Below are 22,738 nucleotides of genomic sequence, written 5' to 3' on the forward strand. Positions count from 1 at the left end.
CCGGAGATATACCTCCCTGGACTACATGAAAAGAGACATGGAAGAGCTCTCTGATCATGCAGCCCAGGCTGGTATCACCCTGACCCTGAGTAGCATCCTGCCCTCACCAAGAATGATACCTCAGTATAAAGAAAAAAATGATCAATTTCAACAATTGGCTAAGCTTCTGGTGTCATTCAAAGGGGATCCAGTGTCGGTCAGCCTGGGACGACATGCTCGACAAGCCGCGTTGCTTCTCAAGAGATGGCTTGCACCTGTCACCCCTAGGCTTTCCAATGCTGGCAAAGGCTCTTGCTGCTCCCATAGTGCCTTTTTAAGGCAAAGCTCAAAAGTCAAACCCACTTCCGTAAACAGCACAATTAAAAAACTGAGGGTTATGCTACTCAACGCCAAGAGTTTAAATCTCAAAATGCACGCGTGTGAAGCACTCCTCAGTATGGAGAACGTCATCTGTGCAGTAACTGAAACCTGGTTCAAGGCTCCAGAGAGCACCCCAGCTCTACCGGGCTACAACTCATACCACACATTTCGGCAACAGAACACGGACCGAAACACAAAAGGAGGGGGTGTACCCATATTCATCAAGGATACCTACACCTCCAGGCTAGTGGCTCAGCATGATACATCTGAGATCATCCATGTGCAACTAACATCGGGCAAATCTGCAATGCAAATTGTGGCCTGCTACAGATCACCCTCCGTGACCCAGGACCACCACTCCAGCTTTTTGGAGACGCTCGAAAACATGAAGGTCTTACCGAACACCCTGATATTGGGAGATTTCAATTACCCTACCATTCACTGGGAAAACTACTCCAGTACAAATTCCCTGGCCCAGCACTTCCTGGAATTCATCAACTCAAAAGCCCTGGATCAGCTGGCAAACTCCCCTACCAGAGGTGAAAACAAATTGGACCTGGTCATCACCAACATGGGCGACAGGTGTTCCACACCAGAGGTCAACCCGTCACTGTTTAGATCAGACCATAAACTAATCATTCTGGATGTCCACACCCCACCACCACTCCCAACTAAGGAAACCACAGTAAAAAACTTTTCTAAAGCAAACTTCACCTTACTTAAGACAGAGGTGGTAAGTTTCACAGCCCCCACTCTAAAGGATAACGCTACCCAAGATGCAGAAACCTTTACAAATGCACTCTATGAGCACCTACAAGGATGCATGGATCGGGCCATCCCTAGCAAAAACCAAGACTCACTCCTTTAAGAGAAGGAAATCAGTTTGGTGGACCCCTGAAATAAACAGGCTATACAATAGGAGGAAACTAGTTCAGAAAAAAATCAAATCTCAAGGAAAGACATCTCTGATCAGTATCAGTAAGAAACTAAGGTCCCTCATGAAATCATCCAAGGCTAGCTTCGAAAGAAAAATAGCCAAGGATTCAAAAGATAACCACAAAATATTCTTTAGTTATGTTAAGAATCTAAGTGGCAACTCGCAGATATGCAGTGAACTAGTGCAAAATAGCACAAAATATACTGAACATACTGATATCGCCAACATCCTGGTAGATAGATTCAGTGCAAACTTCACCCCCCCACCTCCAAAAGGGCCCACAATACCAGAAAAGTGTAGGGTCCCAAAAATCACAGACGCACAGGTGAAAACAGTCCTTTCAAAAGCCAAAATCACAGTGTCAATGGGACCAGATGGTGTCACAGGCTGCATCTTGCACGAACTACAGAACAAACTAACCCCCACCTAAACACGCTGTTCACCCTCAGCCTCCCCCACAGGCTACGTGCCCATAGAATGGCACACAGCAATGGTTATTCCTCTCCACAAAGGAGGGGCCACAACTGACCCAGTTAACTATCGCACCATAAGCCTGACTAGCCTGGTCTGTAAGGCTATGGAATGCATCATCATGGAACTCATTAACAAAAGACATTGGGAACCTTCAACCACTTGACCAGACCCAGTTTGGCTTTGTTAAGGGCAGAACATGCCTGCTAAACCTGGTTGACTTCTTCAAGGCAGTCACCAAGGCCATAGATGAGGGAAAGGTGGTTCACACTACCTATATCTTGACCTCGCCAAGGCTTTCAACACCATTCCCCACTCAGGTATTGCAGAAAAACTCACCAGCCTGAGCATAAACCCCTACGTCATGAGATGGGTTGCCAACTGGCTTACAGACAGAACTCACACGGTAAGAACAGCGGGCTCCAGGTACGACTCTAAACCAGTCACAAGTGGTGTCCCGCAAGGCTCAGTCCTGGGACCCCTACTGTTCGGCATACACTTCTCAGAAGTACAGGCAAACACAGGAGGACTATGGCTAACCAAGTTCGCCGATGACTGCAAACTGGGAGCCATAACTGACTCTCCGGCTGACATGGACATCCTCCAAAAGGGCCTTACTGAGACAGACACCTGGTGTCAAAGTCATGGCCTCAAGCTAAATGCCAAAAAATGCATAGTCATCCCATTTGGGAAAAACAAAACACCCACGAATTACCACATAGGTGGCAGCCCCCTTAATACAGAAGGGGTAATAAGAGATCTGGGGACCCAGGAAGATAGTAATCTCTCCTTTGACAATAATATTGCCGCAGTAGTTAGGAAATCCTTCTATGTGGCCCATCTAATTACTAAAGGGTTCGCATCTAGAAATAAAGAGGTTATAGTGCCCCTCTACTCGTCACTCATTAGACCCATCATAGAATACAATGCCCCATTTGGGATGTACCTCACAAGACACTTCCAACAGCTGGAAAGACCACAAAAGTACCTCACCAAGAGGATTACTGGCCTCAAACACATGTCCTATGCAGCCCGACAGAAAAAAACTCCGGCTGTACTCAGTGGCATATCGCTTACTCAGAGGGGATCTCTGCCGGACTTACAAAGCCATGTCCAACTCAGAAATGATGGACATGCTCCACCTAAAGAAATCCAAGTCACTGCGAGCCATGCACTCTAGCGAGCTAAACCTCGCCACAACAATACATAGAACATGCTGGAGGGATAGATTCCTGTCACAGAGACTCCCCATGCTTTGGAACAAAATTCCAAATTACATCAGGCAGAGCCCCTCCCTAACACTCTTCAAGAGAAACCTTGATGAGTGGATGGGTATCAGAAAATACACCCCTGGGATCACTTCATTGGCTCTGCTTGACAGAGGATCAGTTAATTAATCAATGGGGCAGCAAAAGCCGACGCACACTGGCTAGTCTTATAAATGCCCTCGGGCAGATAGCCTAGTACCTACCTACGAACCTAAAATGCCTTGTATAAAAGCACACCTTTTTGTGCTGGTGCTAATTTTGTATTCATTTTGGTTGAGCAAGTTCCTATGGACATTAGGGGTGGCCTTGGGGAGGCTCGCCTTGAGTACTAGGGAACTTTTTTGGCAGGTTACCCTTGATTCTGGGAGACCACCTGGGCCCAACGAGTATATCAGCATTGCCCCTCTTTTAAAACTTAGAGCAGCTAAACTGTGATTTTATAACCTATTGGTTAAAATGTGCACCAACATCAAATTATTCTAAACTTATATTGCACTATAAAAAATTATTTATTGTGCTTTTATGTAGATTTACTACAACAGTTGGGTATTGGTGCTATATGGTTACTGCATTTTATGCTTTTTTATGTCTTACATTGACATTCAGTCCATCAAAAATGTACACTATGTACTTCAGAATTCTTGCTTCTCATGCAGGAGACCCGGGTTCAATTCTCGGCCATCTGGATGTGGTTTGTCTTTTGGCCACTAGGATGGTAGTATTTACATACTGTGTTAAACTATTATATATTTTTTTAAATATGTTTCTGTATAAAAATTCTTTACTGAGTTACTTTTTACCCGAGTAACTTATTTGTATATTATTTTTATAATTGCTCAAGTGGTTTTAAGATATTATTGTGTGGAATAAAGCCTTTTTATAATACATTGTGCTCTCTCTCTCTCTCTCCACTTGTGTGCCTTTTTTTACTTACTATCTTTGTCTGTGGGTAGGAGGGAAGAAGGAGGCAGGGAAGCCTCATCAGTAGAGACTGAAATTGTACCAGGGTCTGCTGCGGAACATTTCACTAGGAATTCAGCAGTCTCTGGGACTCTGTAGAACCTATCAAGCCTACGTGGTGCTGGTAGCTGAGAGTTTGGGTTCAAGGATGCTGCGCAAAAGGCATCTTGAAATGCAGGCAGTACTGGAGGGATGGCTGAAGAAGCCAGGAATCCATCTGGAGAAGATCACAGTACCTTTTCTGTACCGCTTTGTCATCTCAGATGAATCCCATTTAAAGTGCTCCCTTATCTTGGCAATGGTCTCACTGAAGGCGAGGTCTTTTGCTGGGGAATCTGCCTCAGCTGACTCTTCCTCTGGGGAGGCATAGCCAAGAGGGGAGGGAAATTGAGAGGGATTCTTCAGAAGAGGATTCCTCCTCCTCCAAGTGTGGGGAGTCCAAGGCTTGTGGCCTAGGGCTTAAACAAGGGTGGAGGGACTGGAGACCTTAGGGCCATGAAAGCAATGAGGAGGCTTTTGAGAAAGCCTACCAATCTGGTTGGCTCTCCACTGGAGGAGAGATTTTTTTTTTTTCTTTTTTCTTCAAACTAGGCCTAGCAGGCGTCAGGTCTAGGGTTGGATGGCTGCGCGGCGTGGAAGGGATCCGCCCGGTTGGCCGAAGCAAGCCTGGGTTCCCCCTCGTCATCAAAGACTTGCCTTCCACGTGGGCTTCTGCGGCTTCCAAGCTGGTACCCGCTATACCTGAGTCAGTGTGAACCGATCGTTCCTCCAGGCAGTCAGCCACAGGAAGAATGTCGGAAGGTGGAGGCGCAGCTAGCATCTCAGGCCTCGTGGTCTTGGCCTTTTTCTTGGATGGCTCGATGGGCAGATCGGACAGTCACTCCATACCTAACACTAGTCTTTTAATCCTCTGGTTTTATAAGTAAATGCAGAGTATGTGGAGTCTGCTACTCAGTTTTCAGGACGAAAGCCTGGCAGATAGGGCAGGCCTTATGATCGTAGGATGGTCCTAAGCAAAAGAAGCACAGCTTGTGGGCGTCTGTGAGGAATCTGATGGCCACACTTGCACTTACCCTTTCTAGATGACATGAACAAAATACTAGCACACAATGACTAGAAGATAAAAGTCCCTAACAGGGTACTTAGCTGAAAAATTCTTGATCAGACAGCCGGTATGGCGGGAACAGATGCCATTCGACTGGAGGCAGAAAAGTTCTGAGGTCTGGTGCACGCGTACATCACTTTTATGGCCCATGTTCGCTTAGCCATGTCAGATGTCTACAGTGACTACAAACTTTTGAAGACTGGCTGGACATTCGGGTAGCAACAGGAGGAAACCCAAGAGTACTAAATACTGCAACATGTGAATAGAAGGACATTTTCCTGTACTCCACCCTAATACCTCAGATATTTAATCCAACATAAAATGATTGAATACTGTGCACATATGAAAGAGAAAATTGCAACTAAAATCATGTGGGAAAGGAAAGGTAGCAGTAAGAGTAATCATATCAATTTAAGAAGGGGGAAGGAGGGAGAGGGGTTGAACCAGATGAAAATCAAACAACATGGATCTATCATTATGGCAAGTATAAAACTTTGTAATCCAATGTTGTACATTTTTGTCTAACTCAACACATGGACAAATTACCAAGCTGTCACTCTAGGTGGCATCAGGACGGATTTTCCTGAGGATGATGGAGCCAAAAGAAGAAGAATGTTACCTAGACTGTACATCTAGTTTATAATGAGACATGAATGTATGGACTGTGGACCAAGTCGCTGCAGCACAAATTTCATCAGTGGGAACTCTTCAGAGATAGATACTTCCCTAATGGAATGAACTTTAGATTTTAACACCAAATTCTTTTTGTTATAGACAAAGGAAATGCAATCTGATAACTATCTAGAGAGAGTAACTTTGGCTTTAAAAAGGCAATAAACAACTGCTCAGATTTCTTAAACTGTTTAGCTCTATGAAGCTAGAATCTGAGCTGGCAATGAACATTCAACTTATGAAAAACATATTCACCAGTTGGATTATATGGGAAAAAATACTGGTAAATTTACTGAAAGATTTAAGCTTGCTTCAGAGGCCACCTTAGGGGGAAAGACTGCATTAGTTCTCAAAGAAACTCTGCCTTTATGAGAAAACAGATAGGGAAGTTTACATGAAAGTGTCTAATTCCAAAATCCACCTGGATGATGTACCTGCCACCAGAAAAATTGTTTTCCACGTCAATAACTTTATATCTGCTGTGGGCATGGGCTTAAAAGGGGGTTGGGGTTAGAGCTTAAAGCATAATGGAAATATCCCATGGAGGAACTGGGTCCCAGATGGGAGGTTGTAACAGAAAGGTCCTTCTCAAAAAGGCTTTAGAAATCTTTAGGGAAGCAATGGAGGAATCACTATGGGCAAAGTGGAAGCTCGAGAGAACAGCCATTTGAACTTTGACAGTAGAATAAATAGAACCACTGTCCAAAAGTGCAGATAAAAATTCTTATATGGACGGAATTGGTGCTGAAAAATGGGCCAGTCCTCTGGAGACTGCCAAAACAAAGAACCTTTTCCATTTATTGTGGTACATTTTTTTTTTGTGTGTGTCTGGTTTCTGAGAAGCCAATATGACTCTGCCGACCGCAGTGGGGAGCCTGGCGTGTCTGGTTATGATCAAAACTGAAGAAACCATGCAGTTAACTAACTTCATGGACTTCTGGTCTAGAGGAGGCAATCTGGACGGAGGAGTTAGAAGATCTGGATATTGATCCAACATCCAAATGGGGGATGTACCAGTAGAAGATACAGAGAGGAATCGTCTTTTGGGGGGCCAGAAGTGGACAATGAGGCTCACCCTTGCTTTGCAGTGTCTGGCTTTCTGCATGAACTTGTTTATTACAGACAAAGGAGGAAAGGAACATAGGAGGCCTGGGTGACAAGTGTGGACCAGAGTGTCCCTTTGGGGATTGAGTCTGTGGAGGGATCAGGATGAAATAACTGGTGCACTGGTAGTTGAAGTATGAGGCAAGCAAGGCTGGTCTCAGAAGCAATAAATCAAAGTTCCCACTTTTGGGTTGAGGAATCAAAAGAACACTGCTCAATCTGCCTGCTAAAACTTTGGATGACCCCAGGATGTGGTTTGCTATTGGAAAGCAGTGTGAAGATATCACACATTGCCAAAGTCTCGTGGGCTCTTGACATAGCAGGTAAGAATGGGTACTCCCTTGTTTGATGTACCATACACCACTGTCAAATTGTCAGTCTGTATGGAAATCACACCCTTGGGGAGGTGGATCCTTGAATGCATGCAACGTTAGGAGTACCATTCTCATCTCCAAAACATTAATGTGAATTTTGGCCTCTGTGGGTGTCCATGCACTTTGGATTATCCTCCCTTCAAAATGCCCCACTCTTGCACCCTTGAAGGAAGACTTGTGTGGTTACCAACACCACTAGGAAATCCGTACTGAATGGGCGGCTCTCAGTTACTGAAAAGGATGTAACTCAATAGGCAATGTGATGTCTGTAGATCTGAGTGAACCAAATCTTTGCAATGTAAAGGGTGAATGTTTGAAGACCACTGTACTACTAGTCTACTGAAGCACCCTCATATGGTACCTGGCTAGTGGGACAATCAGAATCGTGGATGCCATTAGAACTAAGAGGTGTAAGATCAATCTGGCTGTAGGTGACAGATGATGGAAGCACCCACATGTTCACTAGATGTAGGGATAAAACTCTAGATCGGGAAAGGATGGCAAATCTGTAAGTTGGTACTGAGGTATCATCCTATGAATTCCATTTGTTGGACTGGTGTGTCAGATGACACTTGGGAAATCTGCTGATATTCCTAGGTTCATTAACAACTGGAGCATGAGATCCGGGTGGTGTAGCAGCAGATGCTCAGAGGTGGCAGTTAGGATCCAATCATCGAGGTAAGGGAAAACTTGGATTCCTAACAGCCACAAGTGCTCTATCACCACTGCCATTATGTTTGTGAACACTCTGGGGGCTGTGGTGAGACCAAAAGGCAATTCTTTGATTTGAAAATGATTGGTTCCCAGCTGGAAACAGAGGAACATCCTGGAATGCATCTCTATCTTCACATGACAGTAAGCATTCTGAAGATCTACCGAGTACATCCAATCGTCCTTCCTCAAAAGAGACAAAATGGACTGAATTGTGATCATCCGAAATTTTGTCCGTTTCACAAACTGATTTAGGTGATCGAGATCCAGAATGGGTCTGAGGTTCTCCATCTTCCCTGCCCCTAAAAAGAACCTCGAGTAGACTCAGGATTGTAACTGTTACTGGGGACTAGCTGGATGACTTTTTTCTACTAGTTCAGAAATTTCTACTGTGGATGGCTCCTACTGACTTGGTTGGAACACTGTGGACTTTCCTCTTTTTCTGAGGCGGGAAGGAAAAAGGGACAGAATACCCTCTGGAAATTATCTTCAGCACCCATGAATCTGAAGTTATGTTGCACCCATGAATCTGAAGTTATGTTTTACCAGGCTTGTGGGTGCAAAGACAAGTGTCCCCTGACTGCCTCAAAGACTGCAGTAGCTGTGCAACTTTTTAGGGATGCTGACGGAGATTATCTGAGAAGGGACTGCGTAAGCCCTGGTTATGGAATCCACCTTTGCTTCCAGGACATACGTTTGAGTTACCTCTACCTCTGCCATGAGAAGATCTATCAGCAGAACAGTTGTAGAAATAACTCATTTTCGGAACCACATCTTTTTCCTCATTTTTTGATTCCTAGAGAAGTATCTTTAGTGTCTAACTTTGGGTCTAAAAAGTGCCAACCCATCATTGGGAGCATTTACAAACTACGTTTTAAAGCTTTCTGCAAAGTCACAAAGGTGCATACAGGCATGACAGTGCATGGTGATGCCGGTTCCTGCTGCCCTGGTTGAGCCATCAGCTGCATTAGAAAGTAGTCATGTGACTATGTTAGAAATTGATTAAAGGGTTGAAAGCTGCGAGTCCACCGTCTTCTGAACATCTGCAGGTAAGACACCAAAAAGGGATTTGGAGAGTTCCTTGGTGAAATCCCTCTAGAACCTGGTGACATAACAAATCATGGATCTGAGGGCAAAGGTCTGAGCCACAAGTTCATTTCCTGAGCTCCCTGTTAGGGGGATGAACAGAAGACCTTTCTTCAGAAAATTCCTTCTCTGTGGCTGCTACCATCACCATAGCACCTGCTGGAGGACATATGTTCCAATGTTTTCTGTCTTTCGGAGCTGCCAAAATTCTGATTCCTCAGGGATGGGCTCCAATACATCAGAGTCCTTCCATACCTGTTTAGCCATGAGATCAATAAAGGGAGTCAACGGGTGGTACCACCCAGGACAATGCTGAGCCAGAACCAAAAGCTTCCAGAACACCGATTTCTTGGATGAATGATCTTATGTGGACCATCCCCCTCTCTGCTTTATCAACTCAAGGATTTCAGAAAAGGAGACGTCTTTGGAGGGGACCCCTTCATCTTCATCCAAATCAGTGTCCTCCATGAAGAAGAGTCTGTGCGCTTCTGTTTGCACATTTGCTTCTTGCAAACTGTTTCTGTTGGGAGATCAGAAGGTTCATAAAAAGACTGGGAATTGACATAGCATGGGATCTCAGAAGCTCGAGGTTCTGTCTGTCCCCATCTCAGAAGATGGGAAGCAGCAGCAGAATCTTACTGACCTGGAGGGAGGGGTCTTCTCCTTAGGCAAAGCTAGGGCTCTGAAATGTCTCAAATGCTGAAACTGCAACTGGCTCGGAGGACCCCACCTCTGCCACTAGAAGATCTCTCTGCACCTTGACTGCAAAGCCAACCTTGGATCAAAGCTGTTGAATGCCAAGGCCCCAAGATGTAGAGATGGCTCTGAAAAGACAGGTTATGACCCATCCCCTCAACGCCTAGCACAAATGCTTAGTCTCAGAGTTTCTCCAATCCAAGCACATCAGTGTCAAGAGAGAGAGAGAGAAGCTGTCGGAGTTGAAGTAACTAAGACTGTAAATGCTGATGAAGGCACCTCAGTGTGAATGGAGAAAGGGAAAATGGTTCCAAGGTAGGGTGGACTGCTGCCGGAGAAATAAAGCACATTGCACCACTTCTCAGTATGTTCTCAGTGGAAAGTACTCAAAGAAACCCAAGGTGGATTTGCATCTTGAGAAACCATCATCTTGTTGACATCCTGTTCAGTTAGACTACGAGACGCCATGAGGATGATGCCACTAAGTGTGGTAGAGAGTATCTCCTTTCTTGGAGAATGAAGTCTCAGGCTCACTGGTTCTGGCAAGAACTAGAATTGAGAAGAGATTTGGAGAGGAGAGACTTGTTTCCAATCTCCAAACTGATTGCGGACCTGGTCCAACCAGTAAAACCTGATCCAGAGAACATTTCCTGGATTCTTATCAAATTTATATATTTTTTGTCTTTTTCCTTAGCTTTGGTCTGAGATTTGTCTGACCTGGAGGCCTTAAAATGTTGCCAGTAGAAGATGATCCTACAGAGCTTTAGATGCCTGTCTTTGGAGGAAGAAGACCTCTATCAACTTCTCTCTTCCTGTCTGAAGAGCCTTAGCACTGAAAGGACTGCAAGACTGGCAATCCAAATCTAAATGAGAAGACCCCCCCCCCTCCCCACAACATCAGACACAGAATAAGTTGGGGGCAGCTTGTGCCTGCACTGAGTAACCTCTGTGAAACTAAGTCTCCAACATGATAAAACATGCAGAAAAAAATTTACACTTGTTACAACTGAAAAGCTATACCAAGTACCACAACAACAACATGCAGCGTAAAGAACTCACAGCACTTCAAAAAGTTCTCTAACTATGAGAAAATGGTCAACTGTATGCTAATTCACTAAGTATAAATCTAAACAGAACTACTATCCTATTCAAATTACTAATGAACCAGCTACATTAATCTACCTACTTAACTATCAAAAGTATCAAGGCCTACGGAAAAAACAAACAAGTAAGAAACTAGAATGTATAAAAACTCTCGGAAGGAGGATAAAGCTGAAAAAATCCACAAAAGATGCAAGTCAAAAGATGAGCCCTTGAGAACATGTTCGAAGTCTCAGGCAGCAAAAGAGAACTGCGGTATTAGGGTGGACTACAGGAAATTATGGGTAGGGGAGGAGTTAGAGCCCTGGAACCGAAGGAAGATTATAGTTATATACTCACTATAACTTTGCCTTTGTGTTGTCCATTGTCGTCCTTCCTCAAAAGCTGGGCCTCAGATCAGATAATGGATACATCCTTGGCTACTCTGATAGACCTTAGGTCCCACAACTCAAGCTCCTCTCCTTACCCACAATCCCTTTCTTCCTTAGTTAACTCAGATTGAGTTTGCCCTCTATTCAATTACCCACAACATGACAGTATCAACCACTAAATCTCAGAGGCAAAAAAGCAAAGGTAAGAGTATAAAGGGTGAAGAAAACAGAGGAGAGAGTTCTGGAGCCCACATAGCAAGAACTAAGGAACATCCCTTAGAGCATTCTAGACGACCTACAAAAGGACAGGGGACTGGAAGGTGGGGGGGGGGGGGTTGGTGGATGAAAACAGACAATACAGATGCAGACTTATGGTGAATACATAACTATAATATTTGCTGTTGTCTTTTTCATCCGTTCCTCAACTGATGGGACAGAGTCCCCAGATAGACTGGTCTTAGGTGGTTCTCAAGGAAGGATATTCCAGAGTACAGAGGAACAAAAAGCTGCACTACTCCTACATAAGATGTCTAACTTATGCGCTATAAAGGTATGAGCACTGGATCATGTAGCAGCTGCACAAATGTCATGTAGGGAAGCTTTGGAGGACAAATCAGATGATTCAGGCATAACCCTGGTGAAGTGGGCTTTAGGATGTTTGGCCAATCAGTGAGCCATCTGACTAAGGATATTTTTGGCACTTTGCCCAATTTAGCCTGGGGGGAGAAGTCAAACAGTTATTCTGATTTCCTTGAAATCTGAGTTGTCTATGCACATCTAATAAATGGAGCATGTATCCTCCCTTGTTCGAAAAAAAATTGTGAAAAATGGTAGGTTAAATGACCGATTAAGGTTAGCTTCTGACACTACTTTAGGTAGGAAGGAAGAGTTACTCTGAAAGAATACTCTGTACTTAGGAAAAATTAGATAAGGTACCTGGAAATAAGTGCATGGAGCTCCGATACTAGTCTAGCTGATGTCAGGCTACCAGGAAAAGTGTCTTTCAATGAAAATAACTCTGCCCTCGCATCAGGCTCGAATGGAGGCGGAGTTAAGGTGCAAAGTCCCAAGGAGGGATAGGGTCCTTAACAGGAGGTCAAAGCAGCAAAGTGCCCTCAATAAAACCCTTGCACAATTTCAAGGAAGTTACAAAATAATTATTTTCACCAAAATAAAAGTTTGACATTGTAGCCAGTTCTACCTTAACTGCCAAATCAGCAGCCCCATTATTGAAAAATGGAAGCTAGGAAATCAAGAATACCTGAAAAGGGGTCTAGATGCTTTTATTAGCTGCCCCCCCCAAAAAAAAAAAATCTTTTACATGTGTTCTTTTAAATACTATATATATTTTAAATGTATCTTATAAATACAAAGACAATACTAGGATAACTTAACTTTCTTCCATCACATAAAATACTTCTTTCCTACTTACCCTCCATCAGCTTTCAGATTCCACCACCACTAAATGTCCATCTATCCTGCATATCTTGATCCCTACTTCCACTCTACCTGCCAGCTATAGCATACTCATCCCTTTACATAATCATGCTACTGCTCAGCTTATCCTCTATTCTTTTCCTGCTACTGGGCAAACTCTCATCCTACCATGACTGTATAGCTCTCAACACATCTCCAACTCTGTCCCAACCACCTATTTATACTTCCTCCCTATGCTCTCCACACACAACACCAAACCTATTTAATGGCGCCCCTCAACTTTACTCCAAATACAGACTGCTTAACTCCATTTCAAATCAAACCAAAACAAAATTGTGTGGAAAAATAATTTCCACAAAACAAGTATCAATAATTCCCCATTATACTAGCATCCTTGTAGGAGAAGGCATTCCGACCATCACAATGAATATAAAGACAATTCTCTTCTACACATTACTCTAACACTGGTAATCTAACTTTTGCTGCCATAAAAGCTAGAAGCATAAGAAATAAAATTGCTGGACTACATGCCTGGATTACCCAACATAAGCCTGATATTCTCGCTGTAATGAAACTTGGCTTGAACCCAGCATAAAAAACTCCAAAATTACACCCCCCTGCTACATCATCCGCAATGACCATATACAGAGGAAAGGTAGCGGAATTGCTTTAATATTTCCCAGCTACTACCACATTTCCCCCATAAACAAAGCAATACCAAAATCCACTTCAGCGGTGCTTCTTATAAATTTTCTGAAATTAAACAACTAAAAAAAAATATGTATTACATTTCTTTTCATCCAATATAGCTGTATTGTTGCCAGGAGGAAATATATCTTAGAATGGATATTCATTAACAATTCCACAAGAAATACTACTACTAGGTGATGTGAATGTCTACTGGATGGACAAACTAGCTCCCCTACATCTAGTGTAAACTTATTTGGTTTCACATAACTAATTAATAGTCCTATACATTACAGCAAGACATCAAATTCTCTGACTGAATCCTAGTATTAGACCCCAGCAAATACACCACTTCAGGTACGATGTCCGAGTCAGTGATCATCTCCCAAGCTATACAACCAGACATCTCGCATATCCATTTAAACAACATGTTTATAAAAAACACTCAACCTTTCCAAGTTTAACCCAGAAATGTTAATTACTAACCTATCATCTACTACCTGGAACTTCCTAAAATTGGTCCTCTAAGATGATGCTTGTAAATTAATTCTATAAAACTTTCCTGAATATCCTAACTAGCCTTGCATCTTCTAGAACAGTGATGGCGAACCTTATGGGTATATGCCGATCTTGACTCTGCTGGCATGTGACCCCCCCCCCCCCTGAACAAAAGAGAAACAAGTCTTTACATAATCACTTATTAAAAAGAAAATACTGTCCACTCGTGTGTGCTGCTAAAAGTAAAAGAATAGTCAGAGACTTACAATAGAGAATAATAAACACACTGATAATTGGGCTTAAAACAGTGCACCAAAAAATTACCCTACTTTTAATAGTAATTTTGAACTGAATTGAAAAAATGTGGAACACATTGCATTTGATTTGACTGGCATCAATGACTAAGTGCAGGGTCATACATTTCTTGTATTTTTGTTCATTCAGTTTCTTTGGTAACTCAGGTATTGGTGAATGCTGGTGTATCACCCACAATGCTGTGGCATGTCACCTTTGACAGGCATGTCATAGGTTCGCTATCACTGTCCTAGAAGGAAGAGACTAAACAAATAATGCATTTTGGCTATCCAAAAAGAGTAGAATGCTAATGAAGGACACAGAAAAAGCATGGGAAGAACGGTAAAAATATAAAACACAATATCCTGAAAACTTCAGAATGCCTTGCAATCACAACAAAAAGCAAATTAATGAAGATAAAAAATATACTATAACAAATTTCAGAATAGCAGTAGACACAACCCTAAAAACATACGGACAGCCATAAAGGAAATCCTACATCGTGGCCATAAATTCCACCCTAAACCCTCAAAAAAAAAAAACAAACAAAAAAAAAAACACCTCATCACTCAAAACCACAATGCAATTCAACTCTTTCATAGATAGTATAACATCGCTAACCATGGATAACCAACATATAATCCTAACCCTGCCCAGCAGCCAAGTATCACCACATCCAATTTCACCTTCAAACCTGTGGCTACATCCTATATAAAACTGCTCAAACTCAAACCATGTTCTACTTCAGCCGATGGACTTTCCAAGTGAATACCTTAAACTAGCAAACAATAGCACTGCCTACCCTGTCTCAATCCTTACAAAAAGGTTAATCCAAGAATCCTACACCCTCTTTCCTCTTGAAAAAGTTGCACATTATCTCTCTGCACATAACACACTGCTAACTTTAGACATGTCTTAGCCCCCCCTTCCAAAATACTAAAAATGTTTTTAAAAACAAATACTAAACTATTTCCCGCAGGAAGAACTCCTGTCCCCAACATACGTCTTCTTTCCTTCCTACAGTACTAACACTGCACTTCTAGCCTAAATAGATACTGTCACTAAAGCTAGACGTAATGGCTAACTAATCTCCTTACTTCTAGACTTGTCTAAAGCTTTCAACACAGTTTTTACAGCAAACTTTTACTTTGAATATTCTTATTAGGTCTCTCTCAGCTCATCCTTCTATGGTTGAAAAGCTACAATAGGTATACGTCAGTAAAATGGCACTTGAGCCCCTCTTCATACCTCCCAGTCATCACCAGTGTACGGGCAAGGCTCTATTCTTGGTCCCCTCCTATTTAACATTCTCACGAACACACTCCACACATCATTAGGCCTCCCTAATACAGCACACAGATGACTTCACACACATTTGTATATTTAAGAACATGCCACACCACCAAAAAATTACTCCTGAAGCTTTAAAATCAACTGAAACATAGCTTTGTAACTCACAACTACCCTAAAAAACAAACTATTACTATTTTCCCCAAATTCCTCTTCCATGCAAAAACAAAATTTGCTTTCTCTCTAAATATACCATAAGCCTGCTTTTCTCTCACTTTGGATTGCAATTCCTGTTTGCATAACAACAACTTGCATTTAAATTAACTACGAACTGGCTAAAATTTCTCTATATAACTTGCATCTACTCTTAACAAATGTTTTCATATTGTGTCTAATTTGATACAATAAAACTGCCTTTTTTGTATTATCAGAATAGTATTCTTAAAATGTTTTGTAATATTTTGGAGCTTTTCTCCCTAGGAATCCAATGAAAATGGGCTCCAACCCAGTTGTACTTTCCCGGTAATCAAATGTCAATAAACAAATAAATCTTCCAGGTGCAGGCTTTCTGCGATGACAAAAAGCTGGTGAGGCCAGAACAGGGCAATAAGGATAATCTTGTTCTTTTGCTGTAATGCTTTCTGAATAAACTTGGAGACGAGAAGAGCTGGAGTGAAGGCGTTTAGTTGACTGGATGGTCAACTGTGAACTACAATCTCTCTCAATAGCGGTTCAGGGCAAAGTACCTGCTGCACTTTGTAATAATGGTCACAGCATGGTTGATACCCTCAGCGAAATATTTCCGCCACTGACTTGAGAGACTGCTCATGAGGAAGTAGAATGGACCTGCTCAGTTTGTCTGCTAGTACACTGACTTTCCCCAGAATATGTGCTGTCAACAGTGATGTGAAGACTGGCCTGTCTGGTATCCTGTGCCTTGGCCTTTCCTTCCCACATATACCCCCCCCCCCCCCCAAGGTGGGAGGCATCCATAGTCACTGTGGTCTTGGGCATGGGTAGAGTAAAAGGGCAGCTTTTGAACGTCTGTGAACCCACCATGCTATGTGATGCCTGTAGACTTTCATGATATAAGTGCATGCCGTCAAGTAGGTGGTATCTTATTGATCACTGCACCACTAGGGTCCACTGTAACACCCTCATGTGAAAACAAACCAAAACAAACCAAAGTTACCAATACTACTAAAGCTGCCATTGACCCTAGTAACTGTAAAATTAATCTGGCTGGAGGTGAGCGAGTGTCCACGCTTGTCTCTGGTAAAGATGCTATTTCTGTTTCGGGTATCAAGACAGGCACCAATGAACACAAAAGATTGCATGGAGCAGTGCTGTGATTTGTTGTAATTTACAATAATGCTTAGCTGGAGACATAGGTGGAGCAGGTAGTCTCTGGTTCGAATAAGTAGAAGCTTGGTGGAAGCAGATAGGAGTCAGTTGTCTAGATAAGGAAACACACAATTTGTGCAGTCTCAGGTGAGCCACAAAGTACAGTTGTGTACACTTGCCATAAATGTAGATGTTCCGAGTGTATTCACTGTTGCAGTCATTACATTAGGGTAATCTGCTGGGAGGTTGCCCTCGGTCGGCCTGAATATCAAAGTATTGGGTCCTGCAGCGGTTGCAGTCTCCTCTTCCATGACGTCAGGGGTATAAAACATGCAGCCAACGCCATTTTCTTCAGTTTTTCTTGCCCCAGATGTCAGGTGCCCCCCAAATGGGGAGCAAAAAAAAAATATATTTTATATATATATATATATATATATATATATATATATATATATATATATATATATAATTGTAACAACATAAACTTTATCTTCATCTAAAAGCAAATACACCACAAAGGCTGTAGAATATAGTGAAGGAAAGAAAAGTTCTAGAAAAAAGGGGGATGGCGGGTGGGTAACATCGACTGCAACAGTGAATACACTCGAACATCTACATTTATGGTAAGTGTACACAACTGTACTATGTTCTTCGTGTTTCACTGTTGCAGTCATTAAATTTGGGTAGAATCCCAAACGTATGGATGGGAGGATGGAGCTAAATAGCATTAGGAGCGGCTACAAGGCCCTGTAGAACTACAGTGACAAAGCCTGCCCTGGACTTAGAGAAGACAGGCAAATGATATAGCAATAACGCACGCCTGGGTGTGGGTAATGCTGGATTTACCCACGGTAGGTGTGGTTTGGTCACGAAGGCGAAGCCCGAGTGGCCAAACAAAGACAACTGTGTGTAAATCCAGCATTACCCACACCCAGAAGTGGGTTATTGCTATTATACAATGATATTTAAGAAAAAAAAAAAATTTTTCTTAAATAATGGCATTGTATAACGCCTCCTTGCTGCCCTTCCGCAGCTGTCTGGTATTCTGTGGCAATTCTGGTGTACTGCGCATGCGTATGCTTACGCAGTACATCAGAGGTGTGGGCAAAAGCAACGGAGAAAGCAAGATCTCCATTGCTTTTTACAAACTGCCTCGCTATGCTAAAGGAGTTTAACATAGCGAGACAGCTTTAATGAAGCAACGGAGAATCTCGGTTACTTTTTTTTTAAGCTGTCTCGCTATGTTAAACCCATTTAACATACCGAGACACCTTTAAAAAAAGCAACGGAGATAGGAAGATCTCCGTTACTTTTTTAAAGCTGTCTCTCCATGTTAAACTCCTTTAACATAGCGAGACAGTGTCTAAACAGCAACGGAGATCTTGCGTTCTCCGTTGCTGTAAGAAAAAAAGAGTTATACTAATGGAAAAAGTCTGGGCGACCGGACCTTTTCCCATTACTATAACTCTGACTTACAACGTGCACGCTGACCAATCAGCGTGCACGTTTTGGAATATTAATGTGGCGGTCGTTGTATTATAATGCTTTGTAAATGTATGAATAGAGCTCCAAGTAGCAGCTTCTAGAATGTCTTTGGTTGGAACTCCTCTGAGAAAAGTTGCTGAGGTAGATGCAGCCCTGGTGGAATGCAACCTGATTTCCTTGGGCACCGGTTTACCATGATGCAAGTAGCAGAAACGAATGCAGTGGCTTATCTACTTTGAAATAGTCTGCTTTGAAATAGCCTTCCCCTCTGATCCTGCAGCAAATGCCGCCAGTAGTTGCTCAGACTTTCTTAGAGATTTGGTCCTGTTTAAGTAGAATCTTAGTTGTCTGTGTACATCCAAGGAATGCAGAATCCGCTCCCCCCTTGTTCTGCGAATTTGGGTAAAAAGTTGCCAGGTGAATAGTTTGGTTAAGAGCCACACTGGATACCACCTTAGGCATAAAGGAAGGATTGGTCTTGAGGGACACCCTGTCCAGATAAAATGTAATAAAAGGCTCCACAGCCACGAGGGCCTGTAGTTCTGAAACCCTTCTTGCTGAAGTGATTGCCAGAAGGAAAGCTAGTTTTCCAAGATAAAAACTTTATGTCCGCAGTAGCTGCTGGTTCAAAAGGAGGCAAGGTGAGCTTTTCCAGCACAAAACTGAGGTCCCAGAAGGAGTTGGTGATCTTCTGGGAGGCCTTAAGTTTTTGGCCCCTCTAAGATACTGTTTTAGCAGAGGATATGAAAAGATGGGAGGCTCTGTGTTGTAAAGAACCAAGATGGCAGAGGCATGGATTTTTACCGATGAAAAAGATAGGCCCTTGTCAAGCATCTCAGTCAAATATTGTAAAATCTGAGGAATATTTGGCTTTGCTGTGTCAGTTCCTTGTGCTTGGTTCCAAGCACAGAATCTCTTCCATTTATCAGCATAAGATGTCCTAGTACTAGGCTTTCTGGCTTCCAAAATGACATAGGTTCAAAGGTTGGTGCTGGGCTATCTGCCCGAAGGCATATAATAGCCCAGCCACGTTGTGCGGTATTCACCTCCCCTTTAGTAGTTCCCTAGACCCTTGTACTAGCAGCTAGGACCCTTGGCCCCTATCTAGTAGTGCTGTTGGTGTGATCCCCGGTGTGAACTTGGTTACCCATCCACTCATCAAGGTTCCTCTTCCATCACAGACTTACTGAGAGGTGGTGTTTGAATAATTACATGATCAGCCACGCTGCCAGGTTCTGAGTTTGGAGCTGATTGTGCAAAATACGACTGCTCTGCTGAGACAGTAGATGAGGTATTTGAGGCAAGTAAAAGGAGGGAGTTGAGACCTATTTAGTAAGACCTTGGGGAGAAGAGGCCGAGGAGGAATGGTGTAGACTGATAGGTTTTTCCAACTGAAGGATAAGGCATCCACTTTCCATGCTTGTCTGTGATAAGTCCTTGTGCAGAATTTGTCCAGTTGATAATTTTGGGGAGAGGCAAATAGATCTATGTCCGGACTCCCCCATTTCTCGGTTATCATGCTGTAGACTTGTGGGTCCAGTTTCCACTCGTGAGGGTCCATAATATTTCTGCTTAGATCGTCTGCCAGAGTATTTTGTTTTCCTGGCACAAATTGAGCTGGAAGATGTACTTGGTAAGTCAGGGCTGTGTCCCACAATGCCATGGCTAGTCTGCAAAGGGGGTAGGAAAGTGTACCCCCCTGCTTGTTTATGTACCACATAACCGTGGTGTTGTCCGTCTATCAACAGTTGTCCTGGATGAAGTAAATCCTTGAAGACTGTCAGGGCATTCTGAACAGCTAACATATCCTTCTGGTTGATATGCAGATGCATTTGTTTTGGGGTCCATATGCCCTGAATGCATCTCCCCACCAGGTGGGCTCCCCAAGCATAGTCTGATGAGTCTGTAATTAGGGTTTGGGAGGCAGAGGGTAGAGTGAAAGACCGTCCTATGTTCTGGTGACATCTCTGCCTACCAAAGAAACTCCTGTTATAGGCAGGGAATGAGAGGAATCATTGTTTCCAGACTGTTACAATGTTGACTCCATAAACGTTTTAGATACCACTGTAGTTTCCTCATATGCAGTCTTGCATATGGAATTAGTAGAATGCAGGATGCTATGAACCCCAAAGCCTGCAGAATTTGTCTTGCAGATAACTCGGTTTTTGTTGCCATCTGTTTGAAGTAAATAGTCAGTTGCCTTTGTCTGGCGTAAGGTAAGCCCATCTGGGCAGTTGTATTCAAGCTTGTACCCAGGAATGTAATTTTTTGAGATGGTACCAGTTGTGATTTCTTTTTGTTTATTGTGTACCCTAGGCATGTTAGAAGCCTTTTTACAAACGCCAGATGTTGAAGAAGAATGTCATTGTTTTCTGCTTGAATGAGACAGTCGTCCAAGTAAGGATAGATTTGTATGCTTCTTTGTCTGCAAAATGCAATTACTGGTGCCAGGCACTTTGTAAAGACCCCGGGCGCAGTAGATAAGCCAAAGGGCAGTGCAGAGAATTGGTAATGCATAAAACCAGCCTTGAAGCGGAGGTATCTTCTGCACAATTTCCTTACTGGGATATGCAGGTATGCCTCTTTTAAGGCTAGAGTCACTAACCAAGCGTTCTTGCCCAGCATGGGCAGAAGCTGTTGCAAAGTCAGCATTTTGAATTTTGGGATGTTCAAGAATGTGTTCAAAATCGATAAATCCAGTACTGGATGCCAGGCATTGTCTTTTCTGGGTACCAGGAACAGTCTTGAATAAAACCCTTGCCCTTTTTCCTGTTCTGGTACTGGTTGAATAGCCTCCATATCCATGAGGGACGTAACTTGTTTCTGTGCCTCTGCCCATTGCTTTTGTGGCAGATCTGGCCAACTGTTTGAAATTGGCAAGGTATGGAAATAAAATATGTACCCCTGGGATACTATGTTTAATACCCACTTGTCCTGGGTTATTAACTGCCAATTCTGAGCATGAAGTACTAATTTTCCCCCTAAGGGGGCTTCCAAAAGATAAGTGCTTGGTGAAGGCAGAGGGAAGTCATTGAGACTGGTTACAGTAGGGTTGTGCTTTGTTTCCTCCAGATTTGGAGGTACAGGCACCCCATTGCTTTGACCTGTAAGAACCCTGTTATTAGTACCTAGAGCTTTTTGAGCGCCTGGATTTGCCTTGTGAGGCTCTGTTGGACACAAGAAAGGACCACTTTTTTGTAGGCCAGTGTCTACTGAATCTGGGTGGCTGCACTTGTAAGAAATCTTTTACAGTTTGCATAGATTTAGCTTTGTCTTCCATTTTCTTTAAAACCTCTTCTGCCTTATGACCAGAGTATCATGCTGTAAAGGTGCATCCAGCAATTTAGCTTTAACATGATCAGGCAGATTTTGCTCCTTGAGCCAGGCATGCCTTCTAATCACAGATCCAGTAACTGCGGCCCTGCAACAGGCCTCCAAGGAATCAAAACCACATTGCAAAGTATGCTTTCCAACCTGCTCTGCTGCATGCAATAATTCCTGTAATTCTTTATTTTCCACACATTCAGAAATCAACATCGTTTTCTGTTTCAATAATACCATAACATGCTGTTGATATTAAAGCATATGAAACTGGCAGTTTAAGGCCCTAATTGCCAAGGTTGCAGACGTATAAACCTTCTTTCCCCATCTATCCAGCGCCCTGGAATTTCTATCAGAGGGGGTAGGATTCTTGGCTGTAGAGGCCTTTACACCTTTGGGACCCTGTGAGATAGTTTCAGGGTCAGCAGCAGGATTTTTGAATACAAATTTGGGGAGTCAGGAACCCTGTAATATCTGTCTGGCTTACTAGGAGCTGGAGGTAGGGAATCAGGAGCCATGCTTGATTCCAAAAACACATCATCAACAATGTCTAATACAGGAGGTATAGCCAAAGGCCTATGCTGAGGAAGAAGGAAATCCCCTAAGCCTCTTTTTTTGATTCCGAGAAAACCTGACTCTCCCAATGAAAATGTTCCCTTAAAGTATGCAAGGTTTCTCCAAAAGAATAATATTCAGGAGGGGATGCAGATGGGATGGATTCTTCTGCATCTGAATCCTCATAGGGTGGTACAGAAAATTCCTGATCAGAAGAGGAATCAGAAGAAATAGAAACCTGATCTGAAGATGCATAATCAGTGTCTTGCCTAGGCCTCTTATCAGGAGGGGGTAGCGAACCCCTGATCAAGGTAATTAAGTCTTCAGCATTTTGATCATCTGTTTTTTAGGCACAGGGGCCTGAGCACGTGGCTCATGCGTCATTTTTTTTAGCCTTAGAAATTGTTTTTTGTTTTTGGAGCTGGCGTCGGTTTTATATAGAAATGTTGAGGCCTGAAAACACCCTCAGAAGCCGGTGCCTGCTCGGCGGCTCCGGACCCATCCGAAGGAGACACATCCGTGGGTACAATACTCTGAGAATCTCGCGGCATGCCAGCCTCCGCATGGGTCTCGGTAGAGGCCTGCGACTCAAATGTAGCGGGTATCGGGGG

This window comes from Protopterus annectens, chromosome 4.part1 (assembly GCF_019279795.1).
Source record: "Protopterus annectens isolate FY-2018-M chromosome 4.part1, PAN1.0, whole genome shotgun sequence".
NCBI classification, from domain to species: domain Eukaryota; kingdom Metazoa; phylum Chordata; order Ceratodontiformes; family Protopteridae; genus Protopterus; species Protopterus annectens.